Source organism: Zalophus californianus, chromosome 6, assembly GCF_009762305.2.
Source record: "Zalophus californianus isolate mZalCal1 chromosome 6, mZalCal1.pri.v2, whole genome shotgun sequence".
In the NCBI taxonomy this organism is placed as follows: Eukaryota; Metazoa; Chordata; class Mammalia; order Carnivora; family Otariidae; genus Zalophus; species Zalophus californianus.
The window spans coordinates 27,986,258-28,003,416 of NC_045600.1; the positions used below are offsets into that span (position 1 = coordinate 27,986,258).

Genomic DNA, 17,159 nt, shown 5'->3' on the forward strand with positions numbered 1-17,159 from the left:
TCCTCATATGAGGCCTGCAAGGTAACTCCCAGGCTAAGCCAAATACAGTGCCCCCCAACTCTGCTTCTGTACAGTGGGACGCTACCCTGGAAAAGTCTGAAATTCGACACAAGTGGAGGGTGTTATTACTGTATCCCACTAGAGAGTACGTCAGGGAGGAAGACCTCCGGCACCAGGGAAATAGGCGTGTCCATCAGGTTCTTCAATTTCCACATCCAAGCCCAGTTCTCTGTGCCCTCGAAAGGGTCTGGGTCTGAGACGGGAAATATGTTTGTCTCCATTGAACAACAACATCCTTCTTATCAGCTGCTGCCCTGAGAAGACACTGATGTCCTCTTGCAGGAAACTAACAGGAAAAGAAGGCCAGCCTACCACTAAATACACTTCCTGAGTGCAAAATGAAATGGCTGCCGCGCTGGCTGCCTGTAGGAAAGGGCTGAGTAAATAAATACACCATCCCCATTGTGTGGTCAGGCTTCCTGGGGGCAAGTCCTCCTCTCCCCACCCCTTCTTTCCCTTCTAAAATCGGCCATCCTGCTGAGGAACAGACAGAGGTTTTCTCCGGCTACTGAAATGTCTTGAAACTTACAAGTCTCCTCTTTCTCAAACACAGAGTTAGAAGGAGAGAAGACTACAGTCACAGGAAGAGGAACTTGATATTGCAACACACCTCTCCTTGAACCCCACAGAACTTTCCCAGCAGCTTCTGCTTTGAACATTTCCGTGCGCAAATCTGGTAACGTCTGGGGACACGTCAGGGGGCGAAGGGTCCAGGGCTAGTGCATCTCTGAAAATCCATGGGCCTGTTTAAATCACAGCTACACAGGGGACTTGATTTGGAGGCAGAGGTGTAAACTGCCATCATCTGTGAGTATCTATTGAGCTCTAACGGTATGGTTACCACAGCAGTAACTGCTTGAGAAGGTGAGTCTGCATCAAGAAACAGTTCATTCTAAAGGATCCTAAGGCATTTCCTGGTGAGGATTGTGTTTTTTTCTTCCTCATGGAACACGGACGGAAGGAAAGAACGTGTACACTTATAGGGCAGGAGGAGAAGGGATTGGGGAAAGAGAGAGAGAGAGAGACTGGGGACAGATACCCCTGGCCTAAAAAGATGAGATCAGATGAGCAGTGCCCTGGGACCTTTGTCTTTCCATAGTATTTTTGGTTTAAAGATTATTTATACTTTAGGAGCCCCCATTTTTCTCATATAATCATGAGTGAACCCTGTGAAATGACTCAAAGCCAGAATAATGGGGTTTCCTTGATTATACTTCCTCGTTTTCTGTGGCCACAGGCCAGCCCTCCATATCCTCCTTCCTTATAAGGAAGCCAGCTTCGACCCAGCCCTGCTGGCTCACTTCAACCTCTTAGTGATCTTTCTTTCACATTGCAAACTGGACTCTCTTCCTCCCACTTTCCTCTTATTATTATTATTAAAAAAAATTTCTCAAGTTTAAGTAATCTCTGTACCCAACGTGGGGTTCAAACTCATGACCCTGAGATGAAGCACTGCACACTCTTGCGACTGATCCAGCCAGGTTCCCATCTTCGTCTCACTTTCTTACTGTAAAACTGCTCTTCTTTTAGTCTCTTGGTTCTTATTGCTCCCGATCCAGGTGTGGAAACATCCTCTTGGGGGCCCTTACTCCATTCACAGAGACTGTATGGGATCCCCTTTCTCTTATCTTCAGTTACAGACTGGACTTAGCAGATTGCACAGTGACCAGCTTTTTTTTTTTTTTTTTTGAAAGGAACAAAGTCCACACAACCAAGTCCCTGCTCATTCTGGGAACACTCCCCGCTCTCTGGAACTTCCATGGAGCCATGGAGCCAGGCTCAGATTTCTGCATGTAGGAGGTGGCGCCATGATTAGCACATCTTGCTGGTTTTGAGTATACCTTTCTTAGCATTGAACAGGCAGGAAATTAGGCTGGAGTTTAGCTTCGTTGGCTATATTTTATGAACCCAAATCCGGCATTATGATGTGGCAAGCGTAGGGTATGCATAGATAAATGAGACAAAATATTTGAAAATAAGTCCAGGGTGCCTGGGTGGCTCAGTTGGTTAAGCGACTGCCTTCGGCTCAGGTCATGATCCCGGAGTCCCGGGATCGAGTCCCGCATCGGGCTCCCTGCTCGGCAGGGAGTCTGCTCCTCCCTCTGACCCTCTTCCCTCTCGTGCTCTCTATCTCTCATTCTCTCTCTCTCAAATAAATAAATAAAATCTTTAAAAAAAAAATGAAAATAAGTCCATCCCGGAAAAGTTACCATAGTCATAGCATATCCGGTAGCTTGGAGAGGAAACCAGATACCACACACTCATATAAAGCTAATAATAACTCCTGGCTACTGAGTACATACTATGTGTTCAGTACTTCCTGAATTATGTAGATTATCTCATTTATTCCTCATAAAGGTTTTGTTCTAATAGCCAGAAGAGAGAGAAATCATTCCATTCCATTACTGTTGTACTATTACATTACTATATGTACTATTACATTAATAGTAATAAGTTATTATATATGCCAGTTACATAACATATGCCAGGCCCTGAACTGAACACATTCTCTCATTTAATCTTTTTTTTTTAAGATTTTATTTATTTATTTGAGAGAGAGAGAGAGAGAGAGACTGCACGCATGAGTAGGTGGAAGGGGCAGAAGGAGAGGGAGAAGCAGACTTCCTGCTGAGCAGGGAGCCCGATGCGGGGCTCAATCCCAGGGCCCTGGGATCATGACCAGAGCCGAAGGCAGATGCTTAACCAGCTGAGCCACCCAGGCGCCCCTCTCATTTAATCTTTTTTTTTTTTTTTTAAGATTTTATTTATTTGACAGAGAGAGACACAGCGAGAGAGGGAACACAAGCTCGGAGAGTGAGAGAGGGAGAAGCAGGCTTCCCGCGGAGCAGGGAGCCCGATGTGGGGCTTGAACCCAGGACCCTGGGATCATGACCTGAGCCGAAGGCAGACGCTTAACGACTGAGCCACCCAGGCGCCCTCATTTAATCTTTAAATGAAACCTACAAAGAGGTATTATTATTTCCTAAGGTAGGCTAATTCTCTTTTTTTTAGAGGTTGGGGAGGAGCAGAGGGAGAGAGAAAATCCTAAGCAGGCTCCACACGCAGTGGGAACCCGACAACAGGGTTCCATCTCACAACCCTGATATCAGACCTCGAGATCATGACCTGAGCTGAAATCCGGAGTCAGTTGCTTAACCATCTGAGCCACCCAGGTACCCCTAAGGTAGGCTAATTCTAAAGTGGCTCCAATCATCTCCCTCTTGGTATTTATATTCTTGTATAATCCCCTCTCCTTGAGTGTGGGCAGGACCTAAAGTCTTGCTTCTAACATTCTATAGTATGTGGCAAAAGTGATGGGATATCAGTTTGTGATTAGATTACAAAAGACAATGACTTCTGTCTTGCTAGCAGTCTCTTTCTTAATGGTCCTCCCTCTTGTCCTCTTGCTTGCTTACTCTAATGACGTAAGCTGCCATGTTTTAAGATGCTTTATGGAGAGACCCTCATGGCAAGGCACTGAGGGAGGCCTCGTATTAATAGCTCATGAGGATCTAAGGCCTTAATCTAAATCCTGTGAGCTACTGAGTTCTGCCAACAATGATGTGAGTGAGCTGAGAGCAAATCCATCCCAACTGGATCCTTGAGATCACTGCAGCCTTGTGATAGTCTCAGAGCCAAAGGACTCAGTTAAGCTGCATCAGGATTTCTGACCCACAGAAATGGAGATAATAAATGTTGTTTTAAGTTACTAAGTTTGGGGGTAATTTGTTATACAGCAAAAGATAACTAACACATCCCATTTTGTAGATGAAGAAACTGAAGCTTGGGGACATGGATCAACTTTCCCAAAGTCATACAGCGAGTAAATGGCAGAGCCAGGATTTGAACACATTTAGGTTCAAGAGTCTTAGTTCAAATCTACTTTCTTATGTGATTCCAAGTGACTGGAAAAGTGGAGTTCTAGAAGGCATTCTACTCTCTGAAATCTTTGGAGTGTAGCCATGTTTCCAGGAAACTCTTTGTGTGTAGAACAGGGATGGACAAAAGTTTAAATGGTGCTCAAAAGCCCACTCCCTGCTGCGGAAGAGTGGCTGGTCCACCCATAGATCTAGTGATAGTAACCAGGGGCTCCATTCAACAGCATAATGGCAGAGCTAAGAGCTACAGCCCATCCATTTTACAAGCAATCAAGCTATCTATCTATAAAATGCAAGGTGGGTAAAGGGGTACACACATTTCTCTTGAGGATGAAAATGCATATATTACATAATGAGGAGGACTGGTGTGCTATTTATTTATTTATTTATTAATTATTATTATTATTTTAAAGATTTTATTTATTTGACAGAGAGAGACACAGTGAGAGAGGGAACACAAGCAGGGGGAGTGGGAGAGGGAGAAGCAGGCCCCCTGCGGAGCAAGAAGCCTGATGCAGGGCTCCATCCCAGGACCCTGGGATCACAACCCGAGCCGAAGGCCGATGCTTAACGACTGAGCCACCCAGGCGCCCCTGGTGTGCTATTTAAAAAGCATATGGGGGCACCTGGGTGGCTCAGTCGGTTAAACATCAGACTCTTGGTTTCAGCTCAGGTAACGATCGCAGGGTTGTGAGATTAAGTCCCGTGTCAGGCTCTGTGCTCAGTGTGGAGTCTGCTTGAGATTCTTTCCCTCTCCTTCCCCCTCTGCCCCTCCCCCACCTCTCTCTTTCTCTCTCTCTCTCAAATAAATAAATAAAAATCTTGAAAAAAAATCTTATGAGCCCTAGCATTGGAAAGCAAATGGTTCTACCCGAGAGAACACCATTTTTCACCTTTTTTTTTTTTAAAACATCTTTCCATCCATGGAAGACAGCCTTGAACTTTGAACCCACAGTGCTTTGTTCCAGCATGGAACGTAACTTGGCACTTCTCTGTTGGAATCTCCCTAGTCTGAGATGCTGAAAACATCTTCTTCCAGACAGTTTCCCTTTCTTCATCCAGAGCTTCATGCCAGTGGTCACCTTTATGACATCAAATGAAGATATACTTGTTGGCTGGCTACATGGATCTTGTCGGCTTTGCCCTGATGCCAGAGCAGCAGGTTTTGAGCTCAGGGAGGATTTCCAGGTGGCAGGAGAGCAAAGATCCCATAGGGTAAAATTCTGACATGGTTCTCCTTTCAGCCGGTGACAGAGGCTGCACTTTGTTGGTGTAATTGTGCAACCTGGTATAAAGTCCACAGCAGGGAGATGGGGGTAGGACTCTAAGCTGGCTCAGCAGTCCGTGGCCTCTTGGCTCTGTCTCGCTTTCCTTACTCTCTTCTCTGCTGGCCTTCCCCCCCAACCCCCACCCCACGCCCTCCTCTCTAATCCCTCCAACCCTGTCAGTCTCCATCTTCAGGGATCCCTAATTCAGGGAACTCTCTCTTATCAAATATCTTGGCTTGCTTCCAACTACTAGAGGCAGGCAGCTCTGGCTCTTGTCTACTATCTGAATGCTTTTCTTCTCTACCAGTTGTTTGTTTCTGTAATCCATTTCGAATTGTGTGTAGAATCCAAAAACAAACCCCCCAAAGCAGCTTTTCCCTAGTGAGATTGCCCCCTGGACTAAAAGAGCAATGAGGGGCGCCTGGGTGGCTCAGTCAGTTAAGCGGTTGCCTTTGGCCCGGGTCATGATCCCAGGGTCCTGGGACTGAGCCCCGCATCGGGCTCCCTACTTAGGGGGGAGCCTGCTTCTCCTTCTCCTCCCCGCTTGTGCTCTCTCTCACTATCTCTGTCACTGTCTCTGTCTCTCTCTCAAATAAATAAACAAAATCTTAAAAAAATAAAAATAAAAGAGCAATGAAAGGAAACCTGGATTCTGCTCCCTTGAAAAGTGTTGTGATGAAAAGAGAGCAGAAAGCAGTGTCAGCATGCACCGGAGCCCAGAGCAAACCGTGCTCCTCCTTAGACATCAGGACATCACTCCAAGTCCTCCATTGTCTACTTAATCAGGATTTATAAAGTCTATTTTTGCCTTTAATATACCTGCTATCCTGGTCTTGCTCAAGTGGCTCTGAGCAGATATCATCTGCGCCACCCCCACAGTCAGCCTCACAATACAAAGATGCAGACTCCCTGACTCCAGTGTTCTTGCTTTCTAAGATGGGGTCTGAAGAGTGGGGAAGACATAGCACAGGAAAGATAAGAGAGTCTGGCTGGATTAATTACGTCATAAGGTCACCTTGTGCATGCTAAATCAAAATGGGGGTACGAGTGATAACCTTCCCAGTACTGCATGGACTTTATTTCTTTATTTTTTAAAGATTTTATTTATTTATTTTTTTGACACAGAGAGGGAGCACAAGCAGGGGGAGTGGCAGGCAGAAGGAGAGGGAGGCAGAAGGAGAGGGAGAAGCAGGCTCCCCGCAGAGCAGGGAGCCCGATGCAGCGCTCCACCCCAGGACCCTGGGATCATGACCTGAGCTGAAGGCAGATGCTTAACTGACTGAGCCACCCAGGCGCCACCCTGCATGGACTTTAATAACACAATAAATAGCTTTCTGGTGGGTCAAAGAATGTTCCTTAAAACCTCCCTTCTTTAAGATTTTTTTTCCTCTTCTTACTGGGTTGAACATGTTTATCTTACATTTTTTGTTTGATTTTCACAAGGAATGGTAGTGGTAGAAGTGTAAATATGTATGTATGAGTGAAAACATTTATGAATACCTTTTTTTTTTCATTGTATGGAATGGAACGGATAGCTGACCTTTGTGGCAGTATTCCTAGTTTTGTGATAGTAATTTTGTTGAGTTCCTGAACTTGATGGCAAGTCCTCTTAGTGAGTCTAGCATAATTCCATGTTCTCTATGGCACCAAGTCTCTATGGCTGTACAAGAGCCATTATTACCCAAAGTACCATAATAATGCCCATGACGTTATTGTTTCCTATCTGCCAGGACATTAATTGCCTTCTAACTTGCTCTAAAATTGGTAGGTAGGGCATACTGCCAAGACTAGAGAGAAGAAAACTGGTAATATATTAAAAAGCTGTGTAAAGGATATCCTGATACCTCCTTCTCATTGGGGAATTTTCACATTTGCATGTTACTCCATTTGTCATGGATGTTAGCTCAGGCTTGCCTTATGTCTTGGCTTCCACACTACCATGGTCAATGTCTGATCTTTCCTTCAACTGAATGATTCAGACGTCTCTGAAGTTATTTTGTCTTTTCCACTTTCCTTTTACAGGCTTTTTATGAGTCATTGAATGAAGGGGAGGTTATTTCTAAATTGGAAGGTGAGGATGAGGGAAGGGGGAGGAAAGTTCCGGAAAATAACTAGGAAAAGACACCTTATTGTTATAGTTACTGGAGGAATAATTTCCGCTTAGTTTGGTGATAGGTAGTTTTATTCAAACTTGACTAAAAATATAAGCTAGAAAATAGACAATTTTTTTTTGTTGGATAACCAAGAGTGCAGTTTTGGACTATCCGTAGCTTGCTCTGCAAAGGACAGAAGAGTGAATAGAAGAGATATGGGACGAAGAGTTAGCAGGAAGAAGAAAGGGACAAAGCACAAAATTCCTAAAGTCCAGATTCTCAGTCCCACAGGAAGTTCCCAACCATAAGGTAATTCTTGTGCAGGGGTACCTCTTTGACCTGTCCCAATCCATCCCTAGGTATGTTTCATGGTCCATGGGTTTGTGTATTGTAGGTAGAGTTGTGAGGAAGGTACATTTAAATCTGACTTAGAAATTTAAAGAGTAATCAGGCCAGCATTTTGTTATTTAGGAGCAGGAAAAGTGGGTGGAAATGAGAAAGAAAAGCAAAATCTAATGATGGATATATTTCTAGGAGCACAAGAGTTTTTATAGCAACACCAGATTTCTCAAAAATGCGTACTGTGACTTGTAACCAAATGAATAAAAATTGCAATCATTTATTCTCGTGCATTGTGCCAATGTAAGAAAAGGGCTGCAATTCATTCCATCGTCCTAATTTAGACTGCTAGGAAGAGGAGAGGTTGGGAAAAAAAGACAAGCTTTTCAAGTATCTGACACACATCTAGTAGGGCTATTTAAGAACTGCTGAACATAAAAATCAATTTGGGAGAAGGTGGGGGAACCGAATTCTCAATTCCAGAGCATCGCAAGGGTAAATGTGGCCCGTTTAGTCCAAATTTCCTGATGGCTGCTTGGTCACTTGATAGCCCCCAGCTAGGGGTGAGTCTGGAAGCTAGAGAACGCTCAACATGCCACTTCAGTTTATTTACGACGTTATAATTGCAACAGAAGTGACTGATTTCTGCTAAATAAGCAGTTGTGCTTTCCCCTTTAGCGTGGAGACTTCTGGAAAGAACTTCAAGGAAATTGGTGCATTTGGGACTTCAGGAAGAAATTTTTATCTGTTTTAAGTGCTTTTCTCCTAAAGAGTTGGAAAACACTCCTTAAACACAATCTCTGATGTTGGTATTTTGTAAGTACTACTCTATAAACTAGCAGTGATAAACTCCTTATAGGCAGGGAACTGGCGAAGGGGATGGGAATACAGAGTGAACTCTACAACAAAGAGTTAACCCTTCCCCGGTAACCTCGGTTGTGAGCGTCTGCCCCTTCATTGCTTTCTACTGCGCAACCAAACTGTGCCCAAGCTTGAACCAACCAAGACCATCACAGCCCTTGCCAGTTGACTTAACAGACACTTTTGGCAGCCTATCATAACTTCGAGCTGCCCAACCATCAACCAATGACAATTTAAAGCTTGGTTCTGGGTGCTCCGGGTCCGGACGCGGGCTAATACTGGGTCCAGGAAAAGGGGCGGTGAGGAAGCTATGACGGACGGCTAAACTCAGCCAGTCAGAGCAGAAAGCCGCCGCCCCACTATCCAATGGAGAGGTAGAAAGTATGAAATGGGGTGGGCCTGTTGTCATGGGGGAGGTGGTGGCGCTTGGTGGCTACTGGCGGCCGAGGTAGAGATAGTGGCGCTGGAGTTGGTTGGGGGCAGCGGCAGGTGAGTGCCGGTAACGCGGGCCTGAGGTTTGGGGGCCGTCGCGGGGCAGAAACTCCAGCTTGGGCGCTCCGGAGGCGGAGGCCAGAGGAAGGGGGCCTGGACTGTGGGCCGGGTCTGGCCGGGGCCAGGGCGGCGGCGGCGGCGGCTGCAGCGAGTTCGCGCTGACTGGGCTGGTGGGAGAATGGCCCGATTCCCGGCGGCGGAGTTCGCGTTGCCAAGATAGGCTGGGGCCGGACCCGAGCGGTTCTGACAGGGAGGTCCCTTGGGACGTCCCACTGCTTGGGTCTAGGGCACTGAGCGACGGCCGGTGTGTGAGGGGTAAGATCCCTCGGGAGACGGAAGCGGACGGGGTCGGGGGGGGGTGGTGACCCTAGTTGACTGGCAACGACCTGGTTCGAGGACCGGGTGACTCGGGAATACACACCCGGGGCCGCTTAGGTGCGAGGGAGCAGAGGACCCCGGGAATCCCAGGAGCGGCCCGAGCGGGGAGAGCGGGGGGTCCGGGAAACTGGGAGTGGCCGGGGTCCGAGGGAGAAGGGAGACTGAGGGCTCTCGGGGTTCGGGGTGACAGTGAGCGGCCTGGGTCCGAGCGAGGGCGTCGAGGAAAGGCGGGGGGCGGAGCTGGGGACCCTCTTGAGAAAGGCGGCTGTCCGAGGGTGGAGGGCTCCGGGGGAGTGGGAGCCGCGGGTTTTAGGAGGGTGGGACCTGTGGAGACCTTGGACAGCTGGGGTGGAACCGGAGCGCCCTGCCCCCACTGCTGGTCTGGGATGGGATACCCAAGACTGGACTGGGAGCTCCTGGGTCTGAGGATCCGAGGGGGCCAGGGATCCCCGAGGAGTAGCTCGGATTTGAGACTAGGGTGGGGGGTCTACTGGGGAGTGGAAGTTGTCTCAGTTGGAGAGGAGTCAAATAAAATGACACAGGGGTGGGCGGGGAGAAATAATTTCCTTGTAGGAAGCGCGTTGTTCATAGGGCGTAGTAGGAGGGAGCGAGAAAGTTGCTCAGGAAGAGTGGTGGTCTTGTGGAAACGGGCCAGAACAGTAGATAGGAGAAATTAACAGTGGCCATTAGTAGATTTTAAGGACTTCAGAAATAGAAGAAACTTCGGCTTCATAATACTGTAAGTGACTTGCATTCCAATGCTTTAGTAAAAAAATTGTTTTAGGATGACACCAATGATAGTAGAAAATGAGGCCATTGACAGGATGGTGAATTTGAAAGGGAAAGGGGAGGACTAGCTGAAACTAAGGGAGTAGGTTGGGGGACTTGATCAGAAAGAGGGGAGTCATGAAAGGACGGACATACCCTGGCCAAATCAGAAAAAAATTTGAATTCTAGTTCCACCACTTAGCTTGGACAATTTAACCTCTCTATGCAAGTTTCCTTGTCTGTATAATAGGAATAATAATGCTCTCTGTTTCATAGGGTTGTTTTTTCACATGAGTTAATATTTGTAGAACTTTTAGAATAGTGACTGCCACGGAGTAAGCCCTGGGTACTTACTGACTGGATTGTTAAATAGAGGAAAAAGACGGAGATTTTTTTTTAATGCTGTGGTTCTCAAACTTTAGCTTGCACCAGAATCCTTTTGGGCTTGGTAAAATACAGACTGCTGGCCCCCTCCAGAGTTTCTAATTCAGTAAGTTTGGAGTGGGTCCTGAGAATTTGCATTTATCTCAGGTGATGCTTATGTTGGTCAGAGGATCACACTTTAAAAACCACTTGCTTCCATGAAAACAATAATAATGTAGCAAACTTAAAATATCTGTCTATCCTGCTAGAGCCAAGTAGAAGCAGATTGCAAAAATGAGCCAAATATAAGGGATACCTCTGTGAACCCTGTTTTTCAAACTGTGGATCATGATTTATTAGTAATTTATAAAATCAATTTAGTGGGTTACCGTCAGCATTGAAAATAAAATGAAATAGAACAGAATTGCACTTGGTAAGGAAAGTATTGTTTGGGAAATTTTTCTCGTGTGTGTGTGTGTGTGTGTGTGTGTGTGTGTGTGTGTGTACACTAGGTCACAATGTAAAATGTATTTCTTACAGTCAAAAGAAACTCAAAAACTGTTTTGAGCCATGCAGTGCAGCAAAAGTAACCCTTCAGTAGAGGGTTTCTAGGACTGGGTTTATTATTTATATCTTTATTTTTCTTTTTCTGGTAATTTGTCTCTGGTGGTGATACATTCTGTTACATCTCTTCAGCTTCTGATTCGGTTTCTCTTATGTTTGCCTTGTCACATATTGTGTTGTGTCTCTTTTTAGATATTGAAAATCTTTGGTATGAGGACTTAGGAAATTTGAGGCAGAGAAATGAAATCGAGTGGTATTTCACAGATGTGGTACACCTTTGTTTCACTTGTGCCCTCTTGTTTACCCTTTCTTTTTATACCACCTTACTGTAAAGCACTATCTGTAAAAAACCTAAGTATACATAGACATATTGGCAGTAAATAACTGACACTGAAATGAACTGGTTTGAGAACAGTTCTTGTATAGAAAATAAGCAAAACCAAATAAGATACATTTCAAAGGAGAAAAGCAAAGGAGTGTTTCCTTTTTAAAAGAGAGTAAAAGTTATTTAAAGCTTCTCGGGGCCCTTACACTAACACAAAGCATATAAAAGCGTTTTTAAGGGAATCAGATATACTTCTGTATTTTAGATTTTTAGGTTTTTGAAGAGCGAAGAAAGTGATAATAATCCACAGTAAAATGCACCTGGGATAGAGGCTTAAGTACAAGGTAAATAATTAGCAGGAGCTTTTGTTTTGATGTTTTTCTCCCTTGAGAATGAACTGGATGTGGCATATATGGTAAATTTAACTTGTTTGAGGGATTTAAATGTAATCTACAGTACCTTTTTAAAGCTATATTAAGAATATATATTTTTTCTGTGCTGTTCTTGGTTTGATTTTTCTTCTATAAAAACCTAGATGGTTTATATTTAGGAGAAGTTGATTTAGATTAGTTTTTGTGGATGTAAGAACAGAGAAAGCAGTATCGGAAACAGATTCTTGCAGTTCTCCTTAAAATCTTTAATCCAGGGGACTTATGTAACCCTTTCATTAATATTTTATGAAATTGTGAAGAAACTCTTGGTGTAGCTTTGCATTAAGATTTTTTGTAAATTTTATTTATTTATTTGAGTGAGAGAGTGGGGGAGAGAGAGCGCATGAACAGGGGCAAAGGGAGAGGGAGAAGCAGACTCCGGCTGAGCAGGGAGCCTGAATCGGGGCTGGATCTCAGGACCCTGGGATCACGAAAGCAGATGCTTAACCTACTGAGCCACCCAGGTGCCCCGCATTAGGATTTTTACATAATTTCTTGTCTCTCAAAAATAATTTTTCTCAGATTTTTATATTTCATTAAAATTTTATTTTTGTTTGGAAGACTGCAAAACATATAATCATTACATATTTGAATTGAAAAACATAAGCAGTTTTTTCACAGAATAAATTTACTGATTTTTATGATAAAGGTTCCAAGGATGAAAGCTTTTGAATTCCTTGCATTGCGTTAAATGGAGTGTTCCTACCACCAAAATGGTGGTTCTGTAAGTCACTGTGCAGTTGGTGGTCACATTTATAGAGATCATTCATTTTTTACTAACTGATGGAAGAATGTAAAATCTTAATAATTGAGTGTGGGAAAATATGAAAGTTCATTCTTTGTGAACATTGACTGGTTTGATTACTTGCTTTTTAATAAATGGACTTTATTCAATTGACTTATTATTCACCCATAATTTAATCACAGGTATCTATGAATAGCTCTGATTGCTCAACACTTTGCAGTGAGATTTGTTAATCTGTAGTTGAATAAATGGTGGTTTTTAAATCCCAAGGAAACTGTATGTTCCTGACTGTACAGTTTAGTGAGACTTAATTTCATATATCAAAGAAAATTCAAGTAAGTAATTTAAAAAAGTAGAAATTCAATTAACACTAGTTAATTAAGTTTATTTTCTATTTCAGTAGCGTTTTATCCTCTTTTATAAATAGCTTCTGATCTGCTCTCTCCGCTTCTAGCCTTTATACAGTAAATCCTAATGGAAATGTTGGTGCCTGAAAATCTAATTCTGTAATGGTACAGAAACCTATGTCTGGTTTTCAGTTTGCTGAGAGAAGTACTTTTATTAGAAAAGGTCCCTTGGTAAACTTAAAAAAAAGTTGTTTATTTAATAGAGTACTTGAAAACCAGCATTTTATTTTGGGCTTGCCAAAACATTTATTGTGTTTGATAGATTTTGATTGCCACTGAATGGCTCTTGAATTCTCCCAATTTCTGAACTCTGATACATGTTTCCTTGATAGGGCTAAGGAGAAAGGAAACAATTGTACTCCTTAAATATTAAAAAAGAATTTTGCTATCTTATTTTTTTATCTTGACATTAAAACAGATCCTTTTATTTGCCAAAAAAATTTGTTTCAGTAATATAACCTATTGGAAATTTCGTTATTAAAGTTAGAAATATTATATAAAGCCTTAGGGTGTTTGTTCAGATGTGAGACCCAGGTTCTGATAAGTAGGATGTCCTTATGATACTGTTACATATTTTTGAGATTGTAAAATATACACACTTGGAAATCTTGGGGCAAAAGGAGTGTTGAAACTAAGGGAGAATGAGGAGAATACTGACATGTGTTTGAGGAGTCTGGAGGATCTGTAGGAAGTATGTCTAGAGTAGTGAGCCACTCTTGGCAGTTTTCCTAGAGTGACATATGTAAAGGAGGATGATCCTATTTGCAGCATTCTCCCATGGACATATTTTTTTGTTCTGTGCAGTTTCCACTGCTTGCCATAACTCTTCCTTTGTTATCTTCCACTCGGGAAAGCAGGTCAGAATGCAAGTGAATAGACTGAGAGCGCTAGTCCTAGAGGATGGGGGCCTGGGCAGGAGGACCATGTGGAATTAGAAGGCTGGACTTGTCTCTGCTTCTGCAGCTCTTGGTAATAGGTCCATAGCAATTGTAACTGGGCCAAACCATACCACTTGTCCTTTCCAGTGGAGTCTGGGTTTAAACAGTGGAAAGAGACCCCCTATCATCTAAATGGGTTACCAAGGAGCTGATGTATTAATAATTAGTGTTCAGTGACTTCCCCTTCTCTCACCACCAAATCTCTGTTTCTCCTCCCTTGCTTGCTGATTCCTTATATTCTTCTAATCAGGGTCAAAGTCCTGAGTTCTCTGATTAGATAGCAAAATCTTAATTGTGGTAACTTATTTATATTAAGGTACATATAGTTAATTAGGAAAATGATTATCAGATTTTTTTCCAGTTATTCAGGGAGGAAGAAGGATTGAAAGCTGTAGAACACTGCTTGGCTCCTGAATAAAGGCAAAGTCAGGGAAGCCAGCAACACGGAGAAATATAATATTAAGTTAACTTAATGAAACTTAAACTTCAAACTTGAATTCTTGACTCTGTTGTCTTATTTTTAGTCCCATCTGTTGAATAACTTGAATCTTTCTTTTTTTTTTTTTTAAAGATTTTATTTATTCATGAGAGACAGAGAGAGAGAGGCAGAGGGAGAAGCAGGCTCCCAAGGAGCAGGGAGCCCGATGTGGGACTCGATCCCAGGACTCTGGGATCATGACCTGAGCCGAAGGCAGACGCTTAACCATCTGAGCCACCCAGGCGCCCTTGAATCTTTCTTTTAATTCAGTTATATTTTTTGCCTTTAAGTCACAGTAAATTCTTAATTATTTATACCCAGATTAGCAATTTTATAACTTAATACCTAAATTCTTCTGGGTTATGAAGTATAGCTATGGAACCTGTTAGATAAATTTTTCATTAGACCTGACTTCTATTTTTTTAAGCTAATATTTAAGTATTGAATCTCCTTGGCGTTGAATATCCTTATCAGCAGTTCTCAATCTGCTACCTGCAACTCTTTGAATTGGGGGTGGATGTTTTGTACAGTTAATTCATTTGCTCATCAAATACTATCTGTAGACAAAAGTATAAGTTCTAAAAATATAATTATACTTACAACATATATATACTTCGAACTTACTAAAAAAAGAACTTACTACTTTCATACATATATACATATGTATATATTACATATATTATCTATAATATATAAATTTTGAGATGAATTACATTTTTTATTTTGAAGGTTAGACTAAATTCATAGTAGCTTTGGTTGTTTTGACTATTTGCTCTGTCAGTGGATGTTGAATATTCAGCTATTATCATATAGGGATTAGTTACTATTTTGACTTTTAAAAAGGTTCATTCTTCAAAGCTCTCAGCCTGCTTTTTCTACCCTTTCCTTACCCAAATGTGCCATTTCAGAAACCCTAGTATACTTCTGTTCCCCCCAACATGGTGTATGCATTTTTTTTTCTTTTTTGGGACAGCTTTATTCAGGTATAATTGACATACAGTGAAATTGCAGATGTTTTAAGTATATAGTTTGATGAGTTTTTACCTATTTATCCACCACAATCAAGATAAGGAACATACTTAACCATTCTAAAAATTTCCTTGTGCCTGTTTGTAATCTGTCTCTCCCTTCCCACCCACAGAGATAACCACTTATCTGTCATTATAGATTATTTTGCATTTTCTAGAATTTTATGTAAAGAATTGTAGTATGTACTTTTTTTGATAGGGAGGTCTGGCTTCTTTCACTCTGCCTAATTTATTTGAGGTTTATCCATGTTGTGCATCAGGAATTTACTCCTTTTTATTGCTGAGTAGTATTCCAATATATAGTTATATCACAATTTAAAAAAAATCTCTCATTGATAGACATTGGATTGTTTCCAGTTTTTGGCTATTTAAACAAAGCTGCTATGAACATTCCCGTACAAGTTTTTGCATGGACACATGGTTTCATTTTTTTTTTTTTTAAGATTTATTCATTTGAGAGGGAGAGCGAGCTCGCACACGTGGAAGGGCAGAGGGTGAGAACCCTAAGCAGACTCCCCACTGAGTGCAGAGCCTGACCGGGGCTCCATCCCGCGACCCATGAGATCATAACCCTGGGTGGAATCCAGGGGTCAGTGGCCCAACTGACTAAGCCATCCAGATGCCCCTTCATTTCTTTGGTATATATCTAGTAATAGTAGAATTGCTGGTTTATATGGTAACTCAGGTTTCCAAAACAGCTATATATACCATTTTGTATTTCCACCAAGAGTGGGTATGAGCATTCCAGTTTCTCCACATCCTCACCAATACTTATTATCACTCTTGGTTTTTTATTATAGCTGTCCTAGTAGATGTGAAGGGGCAACTTGTTGTGGTATTGTTTTGAATTTTCCTGATGGCTAATGATGAGAATTTTTCATGGGTTTATCAGCTATTTGTTTATCTTCTTTGGAGAAATGTTTTTTTGGATCCCTTTCCCATTTAAAAAATGGGGTTATTTGCTTTTTATTATTGAGTTTGAGTTGTAAAAAAAATATACATTCTGGGGGCACCTGGGTGGCTCAGTCAGTTAAGCGGCTGCCTTTGGCACAGGTCATGATCCCAGGGTCCTGGGATTGAGCCCTGCTTAGGACTCTCTGCTCAGCGGGGAGTCTGCTTCTCCCTCTGCCTCTGCTCCCCCTGCTTGTGCTCTCTCCCTCTCTCACATAAATAAATAAAATCTTAAATATATTATACACACACACACACACACACACACACACACACTCTGGACACAAGTCTCTTATTAATACTGGATTTGCAAATATTTTCTTTCTTCCATTCCTTCCTTTCCCTTCCTTCCTTTCCTTTCCTTCCTTCCTTCCTTTCTTTGAAAGTTTATTATTTTTTTTTTGTAATCTCTACACCCAACATGGGACTCTAACTCATGACCCCAGGATCAAGAGTCATGTGCTCTTCCAGCTCTGCCAGCCAGCCAGCCAGCCAGGCACTTACAAAAGTTTAATATTCTTTGTTACTAATTCTTCCAAGTAGCAGTTTGTTGGCCTTTTGGTCTGGTGTGGCAGTTGAGATCATGGTGCCAAGGGAAGCATTTTAGAGTTGCAAGAATGGGTTATAAATGAATCCACTGATATAAATATATGATTGTTTAATTTCATCCTTATATTATTTCATACTTCATTTAATGTTAAATGAAGTTCAGGTGTCATTTTTCTGCTTACGGTGCAGCCTTGTGTCCATAGTTCTACAGAAACTTTCAGTGTTGGACCTTTAATGGAAATA

At 42.5% G+C, this 17,159-nt stretch overlaps 1 protein-coding gene across 22 annotated transcripts in view; it reads left to right on the top strand.

Moving 5' to 3' along the window:
* Positions 1-8,889: 8,889 nt before the first annotated feature.
* NUMB (NUMB endocytic adaptor protein) overlaps positions 8,890-17,159 on the top strand; it is a 180,745-nt gene continuing 172,475 nt past the window's right edge. For 15 of the 22 annotated variants that reach the window (XM_027572239.2, XM_027572238.2, XM_027572237.2 and 12 more), the window contains exon 1: positions 8,890-8,988. The gene's annotated coding sequence lies outside the window, so the exon portion shown is untranslated. Of the gene's footprint in view, positions 8,989-9,041; positions 9,307-11,654; positions 11,734-17,159 lie in introns of those variants that run through there. The other 7 variants (XM_027572243.2, XM_027572242.2, XM_027572245.2 and 4 more) reach the window with 6 other exon arrangements.